The 17,136-nt window shown below is 48.3% G+C and overlaps 1 long non-coding RNA gene across 1 annotated transcript in view; it reads right to left on the reverse strand.

Moving 5' to 3' along the window:
- LOC113593544 (uncharacterized) overlaps window positions 1-17,136 on the reverse strand; it is a 59,032-nt gene that overhangs the window by 19,599 nt on the left and 22,297 nt on the right. The gene's annotated exons all lie outside the window — the stretch shown is intronic.

Consider the following 17,136-nt stretch of genomic DNA (forward strand, 5'->3'; position numbering starts at 1 on the left):
TGCAAGATGAAAGGCACAGCACATACAAAGCTTGCCTGAACCACTAACCTTTCTTTCCAAGATCTGTGAACTCAAACGGATGAAGCAACAGTGCAAAGGAAGGATGCTAAAGACGGGAGTTTCAGTTGTGCTCTGAAGGAGAGGATACTGCAGAAGGAAGTAGGACAGGTGTTGGCAAGTCATGGGCCCACACAACCACCAGAGAGACTTGGAGGTGTGATTGATGCTGGGGGCTACTGGCCAGACTGGATGGCAGCAGGAGCAAAAGTCTATTAATAAAGCAGAGTACACTCTGCATGGAAAATAACTTCTGTTCCTTTTACATATACTTCAGATCTTCCCTAAACATGTGGTAAATGCTAAAACCTAAAAGATTTACCCTTGGTCCCACCTCCAAGTTAAGCTTCATTTAGACCTTGAATCCCTTCTTTTGCAGCTATAATAGACATTATTCCAGACATTTTTTAGAATTGTAAGACCATGCACGAAGAAAGGAAGTCTCCTATAATCCTGATCTCCAGTATTAGCCTGTTTATGTCAGACAAGAGTGGCGCCTGGCTGGCTCAGTGGAGCATGCAACTCTTCCCTGCCTCCCCCCCCCCCCCCCATGTTTATTTTTGAGAGAGACAGAGCACAAGTAGGGGAGAAGCAGAAAGAGATGGAGACACAGGATCCAGGCTCTGAGCTATCAGCAAAGAGCCCGAAGCAGGACTCAAACTCATGAGTTGTGAGATCATGGCTTCAGCCAAAGTCAGACGCCCAGCTGACAGCCACCCAAGCGCCCTTGGAGCGCTCTTAATCTCGCTCCAGATTAAGATTGCAACTCTTAATCTCGAGGTTAAAAATTCAAGCCCCAGCTTGGGTGTAGCAATTATTTGAAAATAAAATGGGACGCCTGGGTGGCTCAGTACGTTAAGCATCCAACTCTGTTTTGGCTCAGGTCATGATCTCATGGTTCATGAGATTGAGCCCCAAATCCGGCCCCTGGCTGACAGTGCAGTGTGTTTAGGATTGTTTTCTTTCTCTGCCCCTTCCCCGCGCTCTCTCTCACATTCTCTCTCAAAATAAGTAAACTTAAAAAAAAAAAAGGGATGGCTATAGTCTAATGTATCCCATATTACAGTCCCTTCCCAAAGACAACAGTCCATATTCCTAGTGAGAAGATACAAAAGTTTTAATTAGACTATGTAAACTTTAGGTTTTCAGTGGAAATAGCTGATCACTACTTGTAATGAGTATTATCTGTACATATTTAAAAGCACATGGAAGGGGTGCCTGGCTGGCTCCAACAGACCACATGACTTGATCTCAAGGTCACGAGTGTGAGCCACATGTTGGGTGTAGAGATTAATTTAAAAAAATAATAAACTTAAAATTTAAAGCACATATAGGGGTGCCTGGGTGGCTCAGTCTGTTATGTATTCAACTCTTGAAACTGCTCAGGTTGTAATCTTGAGGTCATGGGATTGAGTCCATGGGCTCTGTGCAAAGATATTCTCCTGCCCCCCCCTCAAAAAATTAAATGCCCATATAAAATGTTAATTTGGATATGCTGCTTTTTCTCAATTTTTCAGGATAATTTAAACTCTTTAACATTTGTTTCTGGACCATATACTAGTTTTCCTTAAACACATCTTAACCAAATTATTTGTGAGGACAGTAACTTTCTAGTTTAGGTATGAAAAAGTTTATCCCAAGTGTCCATTCTTATAATTGGGATTTGATTTACTTGTCATGTAGGTGTATATGATTTCTACTATTGCTTTTTTTAATCACAGAGAACTCCAAACATGAATAACCCCTTTTCTGCCCATTTACAACAACTTCAGCAACATCTACTCAGAGCCAATTTTCTCTTCCTCGCTCCTCCCTGACTTTGCTCTTTAAATTTACTTTGAGCAGGTAATACTTCTCTGGATTATTGCAAAAGCCAGCTGGTCTTTTGGCTTAGCCTATTGCCACAGTCAACTCGCTAAATGTCTACTTAGGTAGGCCCATTCTTACCGGAGAGTTTAATGGCTCCTTGTTGCCTATAAAATCAAACTTGAACTCAAGCCCAGGGGCTAAGATATAACCCAAGCCTTTACCCTATGTTCCTCTTGTGCTCCAGTAACAGCCAGTGTTCCATTTCTAGGATGCACCCTGTCCTCTGAGCCTTGCTTCAAAGTTCAGTTGAGAGCTAGTTACCTAAGAATCTTGGGTAAGACAACTCACTAATAAAGTTTGGAGGTAAGAGCGCCTGGGTGGCTTAGTCAGTTGAGTGTCCGGCTCTTGGTTTTGGCTCTGGCCATGATCTCATGATTTCCTGAGATGGAGCCCAGCGTCAGGCTCCATGCTGACAGTGCAGAGCCTGCTTGGGATTCTCTGTCTCCCTCTCTGTACACCTCCCCCACTCACACTGACTCTGTCTCAAAATAAATAAACTAAAAAAAAATTGGGGGGTAATTGTGTGCAAGCCATGATCCCTTAGTTCCAATAAAAAATTGAGTTCGGGAGCACCTGTCTGGCTCAGTTGATAGAGTATATGACTCATTCTTGGGGCTTGTGAGTTTGAACTTAATGGTTAACTGTCCAGTGTCACTCATTTCCCCCAAGGTAAGTAACCGTTGCCACTGGCATTATGACTGTTTCCCTAGCAAAGAGATATAGAATTGTTTTTCATGTTTTAAAACTACATAAATATCTCCATTTTGTGCACATTCTTCTGCATCTCACTTTGGCTTTTACTACTGTGCTTCTCACACCAAACCACATAGGGGTACTTGGCTCCAGGAAGGGCAAAGCTGGAGTCAGGGATGACTCATGGGCCACACCTCTCCAGCCAAGGAAATTGCAGTAAGTCCCTTCTCCCTCCCTGGTGGCTTTCCTCATAGTTAACAAAGGGCACTTGAAGTAGATACTCCACTGTGGCTACTCTCATCCCAACATTCTGTGACTTGGGTATTTGGATGCCTCAATACCGACTTCAGATCTACTTGGAAGAAGGGCATCCATGGAAGAAGAGCTGTTTCTTTTGCATGCTCATTCAACAAACATTTCAGTTGTGCTAGGTACTGAGGATGAGGAGGTATATAACAGGCAGACTTTGCTCAAGGAACTCACCAACTAGTGGGGGAAATAGTCACTTCAAGACCAAGAGCCCATGCGAGTGACACTTCCATGGAACAGAGGCTAGGAAAAAGGTCTAGAGCAAATAGGGCTTAAGAGGGATGGAAGGAAGCACTCCTCAGAAGAGGTCATGTTTAAGCCTGATCTTAAGTAGGAATCTCAGAGACCAGGCATTCCAGGAAGAAGGAATAGAAGGGTGAAACAGCACGTATTACATGAATGTAGATGAGGTAGGGGACAAGCTTGGGAGGGTGGGGATGGTGGAGGGGGAGGACACCAAAAATCTTGGATGTGAAGCTGATGAGTCTGTAAGTTTCAGGACCTCTGAGAGCAGGACTTTTCAGACTTAGCAAAAGAAAGACCTGGGAACTCATTAAAATGCAGATTCTGGTTCCAAAGGCCTGGAATGGGGCTTGAGATTCTGTATTTTCTTTTTTAAGAATTTATGTTTTGGGGCACCCAGGTGGCTCTGTCGGTAGAGTGTCCAACTCTTGATATTGGCTCAGGTCAAGATCTCATGGTTCGTGGGTTCAGGCCCCATGTCAGACTCTGTGCTGAGAACGTGGAGCCTGCTTGGGATTCTCTCTCTCCCTCTCTCGGTCGATGCCCCTCCCCTGCTCTCTCTCAAAAAATAAATAAGTTTCAAAAACATACTAAAAAATTATTTTTTAAGTAATCTCTCCACCCAGCATGGGGCTTGAAGTCACAACCTGGAGATCAAGAGTTGCATGCTCTTCCGACTGAGCCAGCCAGGCACCAAGAGACTGCATTTCTATCAAGTTCCTGATGCCACAGATCCTGGACCACACTTTGAGAAGGCAGCCTGTGTGAGGCAGTAGTGGCTGAGGCTGGCTGGTTGGTGAGGAATGACAGGGGCAGAAGCCGTGGGCATGGAAGACAAGGGTGCTGGGCACTAGGACCTGGTGGTGGCTGGATGATAGTAAGGGAGGAGAGACCATGATGGTGTCTTGTCTCCTACCTGAGGAACTGGGTAGGCCACTGGCACTTAGAGCAAGAAATACAGGAGGAAAGGAAATATCTGCATTGGGGAACTTCATAAAGCTGCTGGCCTATATTCTTCATAAATGTCAGTGTCATATAGGACAGAGGGGCTGAGGAACTATTCCAGATTAAAGGAGACTCAAGAGACCTGACAACTAAATGAAGTATGGGATCCTGGACCAAAACAAAAAGAAAATGCTGTAAAGGACATTTTTGGGACGATTGACAAAACTTCAATATGGACTGTTGATTAGGTTAAAATATTGCCTCAGTGTTGTTTCCTGAATTTGATAATTATATAAAGATATCCTTATTCTCAGGGAATAACACTGCAGTTAAGAAGTATGATGTAGGGGAGTCCCTGGCAGGCTTGACTGGTGGAGCCGACTCTTGATCTCAGGGTTATGAGTTCAAACCCACATTTGGGTGTGGAGCCTACTTAAAAAAAAAAAAAGTAAAGGACTGATGTAATTTACTTCCATATGGAATAATAATAAAAAGATGCAAACGTGTGTGTGTGTGTGTGTGTGTGTGTGTGTGTGTAAGAGAGATACAGAGAAGAGAAAGCAAATGGCATAAATGTGAAAAATCAATGACTTTTTTCTTCTTTTTGAGTAAACTCTATGCCCAAGGTGGGGCTTGAACTCACCACCAGGAGATCAAGAGTTGCATGCTCTAACAACTGAGCCAGTCAGATGCCCCCCAAATTAATGACTCTTGATAAAGGATATAAGGGAGTTCTTTGTACCATTTTTGCAACTTTTCTGTAAGTATAAAATTGTTTGAAAACAAAGATTTCAAGAGGCGAGGACTGCGGTGTTCAGCTCCTGTGTGAACAGGGCAGGTGTGGGCAGATGCTTGGGTGGTCAGGGAATGAACATGAGGGAAATGCGCTGGAGAAATATCCAGGCCGGTGACAGCAACATGTCTCAAACACCCTAATGGCACTGGACACTGACTTGAACAGGTGTAGGAGGGGTGGGTGGGTGCAGGTGGGGGTGAGCCTAAGGAAGCAGCCAGAGGTGGGAGGGCAGGAAGTCAGCACCCCCGGGGCAGGGACAGGGACAGGGATGGGAACACGGATGGGGAAGGGGAGTGGAGCCATGGGCCGGGCCATAGGAGGGCCTGGGAGATAAGAGAAAGTTCTGCAGGCTGGAGCCTTGGTGAACAAAGGCTGCCCACACCAGGGTGGGGGTGGAGGAGCGACAAGGAGAGAGGAAGAAACGTCAGGGGCGAACAGGGTGATCTCCGACAGTTCTCAGCCTCGATGTGACTGTGACCTGGAGGGAGGATTGGGAGTGGGGATGACCTTGATGATTCTCAGATGTTAAGACCTTGGTTGGTCGTTCGGACTGCCAAATGGTGATGCCTGGAAGTCGTGTAAAAGTTCAGTCTAGGGCTCGCTGCTCGCACACTCCCATGTCAGGGGATCTCGCTCTTTCCAGGAGGTAGCCCCTTGCAGTGATGGCCAGAGCGGGTCAGCTCTTTTTCTGGCAAAGGCAGATGACGCCTCCACCCACAGGCGTCCTTTGTTCTCGCATTTCCCCCAGCTGGGCTTGCAGCTGCGACCGCTGCCACAGGCGGGTACGCCACCAGATGGCGGTAGTGCCCCAGCTTAGCCTCCCGTGGCGGCTTCCAGCTTCTCTTCCCCAGAACCAGTAACTGGGAGGAGCTGGGGTCTCCGCAGGAGCTCCCCACCCCACCCTGGCTTCCAGCTGCATTTAAGGGCATTTCGCCTGCCCTGAGTGCAGGCAAAACTGTGGCTGTTCCTTGTTCAGGCTGCAGTTGCCAATGTCTAGTTCAAGCACAAGAGCACTGAAAGTGGAAACAAAAAGGAGGGGTGGGGCTGGATTATCAGTGTGTATTTTTATTCTTTTAATGATTACTTCTTTAAGTAGTCTCCAGGCCCAACATGAGGATTTAAATCACAACCCTGAGATTAAGAGTCATGGGCTGTACGGACTGAGCCAGCCAGGTGCCCCATCAGTGTATATTTTTAATAAATACAGCAAAGTGGTCATTATGGAAGAAACGTCAGATCTTTGTTGGATTTCTTTCTTTCTTTTTTAAGATTAAAAAATTTTTTTAACGTTTATTTATTTTGAGAGAGAGAGAGAGAGTGCGCATGAGCAGGGGAGGAGCAGAGAGACAGGGAGAGAAAGAATTCCAAGCAAGCTCCACACTGCCAGCCAGCACAGAGCCTGAAGTGGGTCTCGAACTCACAGACCATGAAATCATGACCTGAGCCAAAATCAAGAGCTGGACACTTAACCAACTGAGCCACCCAGGCACCCCAAGACTTTATTATTTTTAAGTAATTTCTATACCCAACATGGGGTTTGAGCTCACTACCCTGAGATCAAGAATCCCTCGTTCCACTGACTGAGCCAGCCAGGCGTCCTTTGTTTGGTTTCTTTATATTTCATTCATGGTTTATTTTGGATGACAGAGGGTGGGAATCATCTCGATCTTTTCAATGCCTAAACTCCCCCTTGGACGGTGCCAAGCAATTGCTAGGCCCTAATCAAGAAATAAGAAGGCCTACAGTCCAATTTTGGTTTTATTCCCAACTTGCTGTGTGACTCTGAGCAAAACACTTACCTTCTCTGGATTTTACAGGTCTTTTCTATACAGGATGAGCTTGGGCAATACCCCCAACCCTCCAACCCAGGCCTCCTGTGCCATTCCTGCACACATGTCCTCACCTTTGCTGACACTTCTAGGGAACGCCCTTCTTTGTACACAGAACTCATTATTCTTGTAAAAATGAATAATTATTGAAATCTAAAACTCAACTGATGGGTTAAACTACAGATTAGACCCAACTGAAGAGAATCCACTGGAGAAACATGTTAAGAAATTATTTAGAACACAGCAGTGGGGCGCCTGGGTGGCTCAGTCGGTTAAGCGTCCGACTTCAGCTCAGGTCACGATCTCGCGGTCCGTGGGTTCAAGCCCTGCGTCGGGCTCTGGGCTGATGGCTCGGAGCCTGGAGCCTGCTTCCGATTCTGTGTCTCCCTCTCTCTCTGCCCCTCCCCCATTCATGCTCTGTCTCTCTCTGTCTCAAAAATAAAGGTTAAAAAAAAAATTTTTTTTTTTTTTAGAACACAGCAGTAAAGCATAGACTTATAATACATGTCAAGAGAGCCAAAAGAAGTGGAAAGAGAGAAACAGAGCATAATGAGAAGGTCTAACTGCATCAAATTTGAGTCCCAGGAGGAAACAGTAAGAGAATGGAGGGAAGACAAATTTTAAAGAAAGAATGCCTGCTGAAAAACTTGAATCCACAAAATTGAGAAACTCATAACTCCTAAGCAGAGTAAATGAGAAATCTGCACCTGGGCCCATAATGTGGGCAGAGTAGCAAGGGCACGGGATCTTAAGCACTTGCTGAAGAGAAGGCTAGAGCACTTACACAGGGACAGTGTGGTGGCCGCTCACCAGCAGCAAGTTGGAGACTGAAGCCTTCAGAACACTATGCACAAAGTGCCGAAAGTCTGTCTGAACTAGAAGGATGCAGCCGGCAAAGCCACCTTATAAGAATGAGAGTAAAATAAAGAGAATCACAGATAAATGAGAAGAACGAGTTCTGCACCAAGAGAACTGAACTAGACGAACTTCTAAAGGCTACACTTTGGGGTGCATGGGTGGCCCAGTCTGTTAAGCGTCCAACTTTGGCTCAGGTCGTGATATCATGGCTTGTGGGTTCCAGCCCCGCGTCGGGCTCTGTGCTGACTGCTCAGAGCCTGGAGCCTGCTTCCGATTCTGTGTCTCCCTCTCTGCCCCTCCCCTGCTTGTGCTCTCTCTCAAAAATGAAAAAACATTAAAAAAATTAAAAAATAAATGGTATGCTTCCAAAGCACGGGGAAGAATCCAGAAAGAAGGTCAGTAATGCAAGAGGGGACAGGGAACAGGCACAGTGGTAAACCTAATACAGATGCAAGCTCAAACAGACCCTCACTTCACTCTGGTGGGAACAGGGTAGTGGGCAACCCTTGCTCACATGTCCCCTCTAGGCCGTGTGCTCCTGGAGACCCGGGACAATGAACGAATAACAGACAAAGTAACTCTGAGGGTGCCCCACAGCATCCTGATACTGCCATTCGAAATCCTTTCAAGCATTTTCCAAACCTATTTGCCCATGGAGAGTCTCATGGGACTTAGGTTCCTGAGGGCTGACTTGAGGGATGCTGGTTTTTCTTCTATGGGTCCATTCTCACTTGAGTCTCACAGAGTGGGATTTACTCCCATTTTCTGGCTGGGAACATTCTAGCTCAGAGAAGTGGGTGAGTTTCTTTTGGTTACTTGGCTAACAAACAGCAGATTCCAAGTCCAAGGACTTTCCTGACTTTCTCTTCATTCAAGCCGCATCCTAAGATGCACACTGCCGAACCCACTTGCAGAGGGTACACTGACCGGTACAGAGTTGGAAGCAAAGGTTTCCAGAGCCACCACCCCCGGAGGTGGGGGGTGAGCTTTGGAGTGAGTGATTGGGACAAAGCTTCGTATTGGATTTTGCAGGCTTCATCCAGGTAACTCCTGCTGCCACCCAAACGGGGAAGTGAGGGCTCAGCCTCCGAGGCCCTCTCACCTCTGCCGCTGGTCCCACACACCTCACTGTCAAGGCTTGGTCTCTGGCCACAGGAAGGTGAATGGGACATACAGGTTAGGTGACAGACTTCCACGAACACCAGGGTGAGAAAGCAGCTGGGGAGCCTGCACCCCGAGTGTGCAGGGGACCGTGAGGAAAGAGGCCCACAGAAGAGGACCTGGAAAAAAGTACCCTAAGGCCTGACTCATTGTCCCCTTCCTGCAAGGTGCTGCCCCCACCCCCCTCCAAGGAGCACAAGGCTCCTGGGATGAGTGGGAGATTGTTTTCAGGGTCCTTTGTAGCATTCTTCACCTATTTTTGTCTTCTTTTTCTGTTAGAGGTCCTTTCACATGGGACACTTCCTTCCTCCTACACAAAGCAACACAGGGTGCTGGGAAGGGCAGGGCTGGTGTTGGCCGGCTCGCTGAGGACGGGACGAGCCACCCCTCTTGGGGCTTCAGTTCTGTGTTGGGGCTTTGGCTTCTTTTTTAAAAATATTTTTTTTTAATATTTGTTTAGTTTTGAGAGAGAGAGAAACAAAGTATGAGCAGGGGAGGGGCAGAGAGAGAGGGAGACACAGAATCCGAAGCAGGCTCCAGGCTCTGAGCTGTCAGCACAGAGCCGGATGTGGGGCTCGAACTCATGGACTGTGAGATCATGACCTGAGCTGAAGTCAGACGCCCAACTGACTGAGCCACCCAGGAGTCCCTGGGCTTCAGCTTCTTGAGCTCAGAAGCCATCTCTGGGCAACAGCAATGTTGCTGAATTCCCATGAGTCTTAATTCCCTAATTTATGCTGGGAAGCTTGCTTTCCCCCTCTTCTCTGGGCTCACGATGGGTCCCGAATGGTTCAGAACAAGGGGAGAAGTTGGGGCACTTGAATCAAGTTTGAAGAACGAGATAAATTGTCCCCTGCACCTGGGTGGAGGACACCCCTCTGGGCTCAGCTTCAAGGATACCATGTCTCTCCCTGGATCCAGCTGGACACGCACAGGCTCTTGTTTTCTTCAGAGTTCCAGTTCTAGATGAGTTAACATCGTGATTCATTCAGCTGCCGTCCAGTCTCAGCAATCCTGAGCCCGGGAGACACCCTGTCTCTCCCCTGCTCCCTGCCCCACGCCTACCTTGAGGGCGAGGGCAGCCAGGCCGGTGGAGAGCTGTGGCTCCTCACCTGCCTGGCATTCGTCAGCACCCAAACAACAGGGGAAGAATGATGGGCCTTGGCAGCTGCCGGGCTATCCAGCAGGGCAGGGAAGGTGGCCAGGTGGGGCTGAAACAGGGCGCGGCGACAGGCCTGGGAGCTCCAAGGCCTGCCCAGACACCTGGCTGGCCCAAGAGGCCTGGGTGTGTTGACAAGTGTGGGCTGACCCAAAGCCAGGCTACTGAGCACCCGGTGAGCACAGTCCCTGGTGGGCAACTGAACAAATAAGGCAATGGGGGATGGAAGCCTCTGATTGGTTATTTGCAAGATGCAGATAACAGCAGGGTGGTTTGGGAATGAAATGACTTGATACATATAAGGAACTTAGAACAGTTCTAGTAAGTGCTCAAAAATGCCAGCTATGAGTCTTATGGGCACAACACATAGGGCACAGCAGGTTCAGTGTCGGCTCATCTCTTATCCTCCACATAACTAAAAAACAACAGATGAGATCAAGATAGCCACAAAAATCACTGCACACTGAGTCCTCACGAAACCCTATGAGGTAAATGTCATCATTGAGCCCACTTAGTCGATGGGTAAACAGTCATGGAGGGGCTGTGACTCACCACGAATCACCAGCTGAAGCTGACACATAGCAAGGAGGTATGGAGTGGCCGCCCAGTGGAGGACCTGGTCCAGCCTGGCTCAGGCAGGGCTGGTGTCTTTCCTTCCTCCGCCCTCTCCCGACACCCACCACCTAAGAAAAGCCTGCTGAGGCAGGTATGAGAATCTGCCTTTCACAGATGGGGAAACATGGCACCGAGGGGTGAGAAGCTGACATTCTTTCCCCAGGTGGCCTCCACCAGACTCTGTTCTCACTCCTGAGCCCATGCCCCACTCCCCCCGGTCACTTAGGCCTCTCTCACTCCAGGAAGCCTTCCCTCCCTGACTCACCTGACTGGGAAGGAACACTCTCACCCTGGGCGCCATTACAGAAGTGCATGGAGCCCCTTCCTTTCTGTGTGACTTTGGTGAACCAGAGAGACTGGGAGTTACTTCCGGAGGGTGTTGGCCAAAGCTAGGAGACTACCAAAAGAATTACTTACAGAAAACTTCATCCAACAGCTATTACTAAGCATCTGCCAAGCATCAGACACATGGGCCCCACCACGGAGAAGCCTCCGTCTGGGGGTTCCTTAACAGGTGGCTTGTTTCGGGTGTTGAGTGTTATGATTTTGGGTGGTGCTATGGTGGCCCAAAGAGGGGACCCAGGTTTTAGATCTTAAGATCAAAAGAGAGAAATTTTTTTTCTTTTTAACGTTTATTTTATTTTTTTAAAACCTTTTTTAAAATGTTTATTTATTATTGAGAGACAGAGAGACACTGAGCATGAGCAGGGGAGGGGTAGAGAGAGGAGAAGGTGCAGAATCTGAAGTAGGCTCCAGGCTCTGAGCTGTCAGCACAGAGCCCGACGTGGGGTTCGAACTCACAAACTGTGAGATCATGACCTGAGCCGAAGTCGGTCGCCTAACCAACTGAGCCATCCAGGTGCCCCACGTTTATTTATTTTTGAGAGAGAGAGAGAGAGAGAGAGAGAAAGCACGTGGGGGAGGGGCAGAGAGAGAAGAGACAGAGGATCTGAAGCAGGCTCTGCACTGACAGCAGAGAGTCTGATGCAGGGTTCAAACCGACGAAACTCAAGATCACGACCTGAGCCAAAGTCAGATGCTTAACTGACTCAGCCACCCACACCCAGACACCCTGAGAGAATTCTTTAATAAACTCCAACTTGCTTCCTTCCATGTGAGAGGGTCTTCACCCTCAAGGGGGTGCTATGTCTCTGCCAAGGTCCCTTCAGTCCTGCTCTCTGCTCACGCAGGGCTACTAGTGTAGAAGAACCACGGCTGTGTCGTGTCTCCATCTGTAAAATGTGCACGCAGTGTGATGGAGAGAAAATGCTTATGAAGCCCCTGGGCACAGAGTTGGCACTCCAAACACAGCTTTATTTCTCAGCACAAATGTTAATTTCCTTTTCAAATGCAAACTGCTCAACCTCCCAAGCAGTTTGGTCTCTGTCTGAAGGTCACAGCCAGGTCTGGTTTTGCCCTGCTGGCCTTTCCAGCCTGTTTCCTGCCTCCCATGCAGCCAACTTGTCGGGCGTTCCTCTCAGCAATTTGTCTGCTCAAAGCTTTTTGTCCCTGAATATGCTGTTCCCTTGTGTGAAATGCCTTCCCTCCCCTGCTTTGCACAGCACACTCCTGCCGATCCTTTTCACTTGGTTCAGTTCTCCTCCTCCACAGCTTTCTCAGACTCCCCTGGGCAGCATCAATCACCTCTCCCTCTGCTCTCTCGCGATGGCTTGTCCATGCGATGACTTTGCTTATCCTAACTGCCATTTCTCTGATTCTTTTCCTATTTCTCTGGTTCCCCCTAGTCTTAATAGCTCACCTGAGAGAAACTGAGGTGGATAGAAGACTTGTGTACTTTTTAGGGTATCAGAGCGTGGGGATCAGGATGACCTTCTTGAACCCACAGCTCAGGCAGGGCCCTGTTTGTTGGAATGCTCAAGGTCAGACTTGATGACTCCTCCCAAAACTGGTGCCCCTGGAAGGGCCATATCCTGCCTCTAAGTATCGAGGCTCCCACTGCGCTGGGGGTGACCAAGTCCCAGTGAATCCTGCCCATGCACTTGGACAAGGCAAAGCTGGAGGCTTGTGTCTCTATGCCTGGTGCAGAGTGAGGCCTCCTTGGCCAGAAATCCACCTGAATGCCTTTGGCCATCCGAAGTCTTGGATCCTGGCTTTGAGCCCCCATAGGGGCTCTGAGTCTTGGTTAGAAGGATTCTTAGCTCTTTAATTAGGGCTAAACATATATACAGGTCTCTCCACCCACCCAGATTCAGGGCAGGACACGGAACATCTGGCATCCTCTTTGGCTTCCAGAATCATTGAATACTCTCCTGCTCTGAATCCCACTCCTTCAGATAGACGCTAGACCTTCACTTCCTCAGCCTCTTTATAGCTGGAGCACCGCAATGACCTGGGCTCTGCTCCATTATTGGCAACTAAGGATCCAGATGGACACAGGCATCGTCCAGATGCAATACCTTGTTCTGGGAAGGCTCCTAGAGTATGGAGATGAGTCAGAACAGACAATTCTAATAGGGCATCCAGGAAAAGACTACAATGAGGGGAGGCGTCCAGGGCTATGAGAGCATCAGTTTTGGAGACTTGTAGGGAGAGGTCCCGTCTTACTCACTTATTAATTGCCCTGTCCTTCTGGCAGTGAGGTGTCCTGTAAAATAAACTGGATTTACTATCTGAAGACTTGAGTTTAAGTCTGTTGTGGCACACTTTAGTTGGTATCTTGGGCAAACTGCCACATCCTCAGAGCCTCTGTTTTCTTATCCTCACCTTGAAGGATGTGGGAAGGTTAAACAAGGCAATGTGTGCAAAAGAGCTTTGAAAGTGGTCCAGCACTGCATAAATTGTCACTTTTTCTTTTTTTATAGTGCATTTCATAGGTTCTGGCACACTGTTGGCACCTGAAAGTTTTTACTGAATGGACAAGTGAACAAACAAATAGATGATCAGATGGATAGCAGGCACGCAGGAAACGCTTAAAAATAAAACATAGGGCACCTGGGTGGCTCAGTCGGTTGAGTGTCCAACTTTGGATTTCAGCTCAGGCCATGATCTCATGGTTTGTGTGATTGAGCCCCACATCAGGCTCTGTGCTGACAACATAGAGCCTGCTTGGAATCTCTCCCCTCCCCCCTCTGCCACTCTCCCCAGCTCTCTCTCTCTCAAAATAAATAAACTTTAAAAATAAAAATAAAAGTAAAACGTGAACAAGAAAAGTGTCACTTTTGGCACATGTATTATCAGTTAATGAGCCATGAACTTCACACACACTCTTTCACTTTTCACGGTAACCTTGGGAGATGATTATTACCAATTGATCGATGAGGAAACTGAGGCCCAGAGATGTTAAGTAACTTGCCTAAGGTCACACAGCGAGTAGGTGGCAGAGCTGGGATTCATACTCTAAGAACGTCCACTTGCTATAATCTTTTCCACACTACAGCAAATGCCCAGGCATTTCCCAACAGTTTGGCCTAAGTCCCCCAACCTTTCATTACTACATAAAAATGTAACTTTAGACCATCGCTTTGATGCACCTCTTTAACTCCTGGTGTGAGGCCACTGTTTGACTTGGCAGATCTGGGGAGCCAGTCAAAGATAGCAGTTCCTGAGAAGCTGTTTCCCTGAAAGGGTCCTTGTTTCCACCTTCACTGGTGCCAGGAGCAAAGTCTTTCCAGTTCTCTGAATCCCTCTGACCAGGGAGGGGTCCTTAGCACCAATGATTTTCACAGCAGGTACCCCCCCCCATGTCTTCCTATTATCCCTAGAGACTGGCAGAATGCAAAGCATCACCCCCACTGTAGGTAAAGGGCCTGAAGTCACAAGCCTACACAGGAGCACAAACCCAGATCTTTGGGCTCTGAGTTTAGGACCCTCTCTACCAAATGATTTGGCCTAAGATTTTTTTTTTTAATGTTTGTTTATTTATTTTTGTGGGGAGGGGAGGGGCAGAGAGAGAGGGAGGGAGAGAGAATCACAAGCAGGCTCCACACTGTCAGCACAGAGCCCTGCACAGGGCTCGACTGCACGAATCATGAGATTATGACCTGAGCTGAAATCAAGACTCAGATGCTTCACCGACTGAGCCACCCAGGTGCTTATTGGCCTAAGATTTGAATCCAGAAACTGGCTGGACACAGGAGAGGTTTACTGGAACTGGAGAGGGGAACTGGCTCGGGACAAAGGGCCCTCAACAGCCTTTGCTCTATCAATTCCTCTAGGGCCCTTGCAAGGGACAGTGTATGTGTGCAGGTTAACAGCTTTTGGCGCCATGTGGTAGATGGAAGAGCTTGGAAGTGGAGCAGGAAGAATACTTTCCTGCACAGCAGCCGGGATGTCTCTGAGATATAAGGAACGGAGCCTAGGTGCTTTAGACGCGAAGACTTCCAAGCCAGGGGAGCTGACTGGCAGCAAAGAATCAGGGGGCTTTGGGGTAGAAAACCAGCGTCTGGGTCCTCAGTTTGTTCTAACTGCTGTGCACACCAAGGATGCTACTTTGGGACCAGACAGTGCGTCATCCACAGGGACACTGCAGGCCCAGTGATGCACAGGAGGGATGAGAAGCCCCAGGACTTTCAAGAGATCTGGGTCAATCCTGTTTTCATTCTCTTCCCAGCTGGCTGCTTTGAGCAATTTAATTTAACTGAAAGGCAAAAGCCTTTATTCCCCAACCCTCAATCCAGGCATAACTTTTGGGGTAACGAGGGGGAGGGCGATGACAGTGGGTAAGGTGAGGCCACAGGGTGGAGGGGCCCGGGGAGGGCTCTGAGTTTGGTCTCAATTGGTTAGCTTCTGGTAGGAGAGGCTGGGTTCTCCTGTTAGCCCTTTGGAATCAATCCCTTGCCTCATACCTCTAGTGGCATTGGCTACAGACACCCGGAGGAGTGGGGAAGAGTCTTGGTGAATTAGGGTTTATCTTTAAAAACAGCATTTGAAAACACATGTCCACACAAGGGCTTGCACATGAATGTTCATAGCAGCATTGTTCACAATACCAAAAACAACTTTAGCTCTCATCACGGATGAGTGGATAAACCACCGTGATACACCCATAGGATGGAACACTACTCGTCAGTGAAGAGGGATGATTTCCTGACACGTGCTACAACATGGATGAACCTCAAAACCGTTATGCTGACTGAAAGAAGCCAAACACAAAAGACCACATACTGCATGAGTCCATATGAATGACCTTTCTAGAAGAGGCAAAACTTAGATACAGAAAGCAGACCAGTGGTTGCCTGGAGCTTGGAGTGGGTTTGGGGCCTGACCACAGATGGGCCCCAGGGAACTTTCTGGGGTGGTGAGAATGTTCTAAAACTGTATTATGGAGATGGTTGCACAATTCTGTAAACTCATCAAGCATTTAAAATGGGTGAATTAAAAAAAAAAAATGGGTGAATTTTGTGGCAGGTCAAGTATGTGTCAACAAATACCTGAAGTCTTTTGCTTCTGAAAAGTCTGTCCCAGAGCTTCCCTATGTGCCAGGCTGGGAGTAGAGGGCACAACCCCACCCCCTCCTCCTCACAAAGGAAATGAGGGCTGTGGAAACTTTGTCTCACACAGTGGTTCTCAAAGTGTGGCCTCTGGGCCGCCCGCAGCAGCAGCCCCTAAAGGCTTGTTAGAAATGCACATCTCAGGACCTGGCTCAGAACTGCTGAATCAGAGGCTCTGGTGATGAAGTCCAGCGACTGGGGCTTGAACAACCCTCCAGGGGAGTGAGGATCATGGTCTGATGGAAGGGGAATGGACAGCAGGAAGGTCATCTATGTTGAGCACTCACCGCGGGCAGCCAGCCGACCGACAAGCCCTGAGTCACACCATCCTCACAGCAACTGTGTGATGTCAGTGTTATTATCAACCATGTTTATTTTGTGGACAAAGAAACCAAGCTTCAGACAGGCTGAGAGACTTGTCCGTTAACAAGGGGGCGGGGCTGGGATCTAACACTCAACTTTCTGACTTGAAACACGCCTGCTCCATCACCCCATAGACCTCGTGAATGTGAGCAAGATTCACAGTGTCTGAAAGCCCAGAGACGGGACAGGAGACTTACAATAAATACAGCCCCCTCAGGTTCTATCTTGGAACAAAGCGTGGGTACAAAGAAATAAACAAGAAGCGTAGCACTCAACATGCCCGGTATTTTTTCCTCAAGGCTGAGGCAGCCGGCTTTGTTTAAGGTTATATTGTTTACTCCCAGGGGACAAGAGGGTGGGGGAGTTTAGAATTAGCTGCTTGGACAGAAGCCCAGGAGGTCCTAGCTCAGTTCCTTGGGAGCGTGGAATGTAAAGGGCTGGGGATGCAGAGGGAGAGGAACCTAGGTATCTTGCTCAGAAAGTAGGAGAGCCGCGGGGGACCCGGGAGGGTGGGTCTGTGGTTTCCAGATGCACGGATGACATAACGTCTGCCTGCCCTGCATACGCCAGTCCTGCTCAGAGTGGCCTTCCAAGTGCATCAGGGACAGAGGCCCTTCCCCAGCTTTAGCCTGCTTCTTAGGGGTTAGGCTGTGTCCTGGAGCTGCTCAGGAAACTGAGACTGACCCATCTGGCCTCCCTGCTTAAACCCAGCACTGCCAGAAGCTAGGCTCGATGCCATGTGTGTCGGGGAGGGGGTGGTGTCACTTTGTCACTTCTTTTGGTCATTCA

This window comes from Acinonyx jubatus, chromosome A2 (genome assembly GCF_027475565.1).
Source record: "Acinonyx jubatus isolate Ajub_Pintada_27869175 chromosome A2, VMU_Ajub_asm_v1.0, whole genome shotgun sequence".
Taxonomy (NCBI): Eukaryota; Metazoa; Chordata; class Mammalia; order Carnivora; family Felidae; genus Acinonyx; species Acinonyx jubatus.